At 40.4% G+C, this 3,369-nt stretch overlaps 1 pseudogene; it reads right to left on the bottom strand.

Moving 5' to 3' along the window:
• Window positions 1-1,089: 1,089 nt before the first annotated feature.
• On the bottom strand, window positions 1,090-2,982 carry LOC144216792 (pre-mRNA-splicing regulator WTAP-like; annotated as a pseudogene).
• Window positions 2,983-3,369: the final 387 nt, after the last annotated feature.

Here is a 3,369-nt window from a genome sequence, read left to right on the forward strand (position 1 = left end):
AGCCGGGAGCCTGTTTCAGTCTGTGACTCCCTCTCTCTCTGACCCTCCCCTGCTCACACTGTCTCTCTCTCTCCTAGAAATAAAAAAAAAAAAAAACATAAAATTGTGATAATAGTCAATAATATGTATTTTAAAATTCTATTAAAATATATTCAGTAATTAATAGAACTTGAGTGAAAATAAGGGTAACATTTTGATTCAAGATGAATTTTTTGGTCCTGAATTGTTCTTAATGTTAAGTAGTTAATTTNACAGAGCCCGACGCGGGGCTCGAACCCACGAATCGCGAGATCATGACCTAAGCGAAAGTCGGACGCTTAACCGACTAAGCCACCCAGGCGCCCCTCCTAAGTATCAATTCTATTTCCAAAGACTATTCACAAATAGGTGTATTATCATGCTCATTCATCAAATTCAGTTACTATTCAATCAAATAGTTGAAGTAAGTATTGCCTATATTGAATATGGAATTTTTCTTTCTTTCTAAAATAAAAATATTTATTTAGGCTTCATCAATATAGGTAAGATATACTGAAGGACCATCTGGGTGGCTCAGTCAATTAAGCATCTGACTCTTGATTTCAGCTCAAGTCATGACCTCACAGTTGGTCATGAGGTGGAGTCTAGCATCAGGCTCCACACTAGTCATGGAGCCTGATTAAGGTTCTCTCCTTCTCCCCCTGTAAAACTACTGTACTGCACCAAACTTAGCAGTCAAAAACCTACATCTACCCTAACAGCATGACCAAGAATGCCCTTACACAGCACAGATTCTAGGGCAGACAAAGATTTCTACAGACAGCATTGTGTTATGCTTTAAGGAAAGATTTCCATTCACAACTGCACATTAACTCATATAAAAATAACTTGACCCTACACAAAATGTCCTTTCAGCAACATTCAAGGTAATTAATTATCACAATTTCCAAAGTGGCAGAGATATTAAAGTGACATAAGAAAGAAAAAAGAAAAGAAAAAGAAACACACTTACAAAAAAAGGTATATTGTGACAAAAGTATGCATTAATTATCTGGACAGTATCTTCTCTCAAATTAAATGACACTATATAAAAATTTGCTGGAAAAAATATTACAAAACTGAACTCTGTACATTTGCACTTGAGTCCAAACCATTCTGAAAGTGGCAGGAACCTGTAGTTATCTTTCCCATGCACTTTTTTTTTTTTTTTTCCTCTTGAGGGTTATGATTGCAGTATTATTTGAATGGTATGTGAGAGAGTTTTCACTGCCCATGGGAAAGTCTACACTGATATATCCCCACATTGAGTTCATTTACATAACTACTACCTCCTCTGCCAGTTCTCTCCTCTGATCTGTTGGAGGATTTATTACCATTCCCCAGAGAAGGAGAAGCTATCTTCTGCTGTGTCCCTCTCCCTGCATAATCCAGGCCCAGATGTGCTCTGCCAGGAGGAACTGCCATTACTTGGACCCATGGCCAGCCAACTGCAGTCTTTCCCTGTGGCCTCTGCCTGTCCTTCAGGCTTAGAGGTATAGTCCTGCTGGTACTTGGGGCTGGAGCCTCAGACTGCTGCTGTTGGTACTAAGCCAGCGGCTGGTGTGTCTCTCTCAGTTGCTTCTGAAGAACTAGCCAGGTGCTCAGCATGCGCTCTACTTTGTCTTCAAGATGAATGATGAAGTCATTCAGTTCATCCTGACTGCTTTTAAGCTCCTCACTATTTTCTTTTGTAAAGCCAACTCTGCTTCAAGTTATGCAATATGTCCCTGGGACAAGCCAACTTCCAAGCTCTGTTTCTTCTGGTTAACATTCAACACTTTGCCATTAACATTTTGCCTGTTTGGCTTATCGGAGTTTAGACCCAGAAGTTCAACAGTCACAAAGTCCACATTCTTATTGGTAAAACTGATATACAGGTTCTCTAAGTCACTATGCTGATGGGTAAGAGTGATGCATATTCCATTTTTATATTTTACTGGAATTTTACATGTTCAAATCATGATTTTAAATCTGTAGGTTTCCATTCCTCCAAACTGTCTGAAGACATGTACTTGAGACTTCTGGTTTTCTATTTTCTTCAAACAAACATTTCTCAAGTGTTTACATGCTCTAGAAGGGGAATTTGGGGGAGGCAGCCACTTTTTTGGAATAGTTCCACACCATGAGGCCTCTGAAGCAAGGGGAGGGGGAAGAGGAAAAAAAAAAAGCTGAAACACAAGGTTCATCTGGTAAGTTTTACATTAGTCATGATAAGCTGGAGAGTGAAAGATTGTAGTGTGTGTTTGTTTGTTTGTTTGTTTTTGGGGGGGTGGTCTTGAATAGTCCGAGTCTTGCTGTGGAAAGAAGTACTTTTTCCTGGTGGGATAGTCTGTGAAGACTTGGCTGGGTAGTATGATTTATTTACCTAGCAGACATAAACCATTTGGGGATTGTTTCAATTTGCCTTTAGTCTGTTCATTTTTAGGAAAACCAAGTTGATCACTAGATCTACTATCTCAGCTGGGCACTGCTAGGCTGCTGGATTTTCTTGAGGTACTGGATTTGAGTAATTCACTCTTGCATCTCTTCTTCCTTGGTCGATAGTTGCATTACAAGGATGTCTACCTGAATGCAGGCTCTTGGGGCTTTAGTTTTTCATCAGACTCACTTAAGCCAGGTCTATCGTTAGAATTAAAAGCTGGAGTGTCTGGATGGCTCAGTGGGTTAACCGGTCAACTCTTGACTTCAGCTCAGGTCATGAGATTGAGCCCCATATCAAGCTCCATGTTGACAGCATAGAGCCTGTTTGGGATTCTGTTTAGCCCCCTCTCTCCACCCCTACCCTACTTGCACTCTCTCTCAAAATAAATAAATGTATTTTAAAAAATCTGTGTACTTGCCCTCCAGAGCTTGGACAAGGAGTTCATATTGTTTCCATGTTAGAATTAACTCATCTCCTGACATAACTTTGAAGTCTGTTTTACTAAGTCACACCTTTTCGGGAAGAGGCTCCTCCTTGGTCATCTTGAATCCTCTCCAGACTGAGGCTGTGCCAGTGCCAGTCACCAAAGCCAAGGCCACACTCCTGGCTTGCAACCCAGGCTTCAGACCCAGCTACCTCCAGCCTCCCAACTCCTCCTCCTGCTGCAGCCCCAGTCCTCTAGCCCCCCATTCTAAATCATGTTTCTTTTTAGGGTCTTTGAAACCTTAATTTGCCCTTGAAAATTAAAAGTTCTTATTGTATGTAGATGGATCCTACTAATACTGGATGATATGAATGAAGACACTGCTAGTCCACACTCGTGAACCAGATACTACTATACCAATTAGATCAATTTTGACAAATTTTATTTGACATGACGACGCAGATATTCAGTTTATGTTAGCTAATTATATGCAGTAGTTGTGGTT

The sequence above is a fragment of the Crocuta crocuta genome, unplaced genomic scaffold, assembly GCF_008692635.1.
Source record: "Crocuta crocuta isolate KB4526 unplaced genomic scaffold, BGI_CrCroc_1.0 scaffold449, whole genome shotgun sequence".
NCBI classification, from domain to species: domain Eukaryota; kingdom Metazoa; phylum Chordata; class Mammalia; order Carnivora; family Hyaenidae; genus Crocuta; species Crocuta crocuta.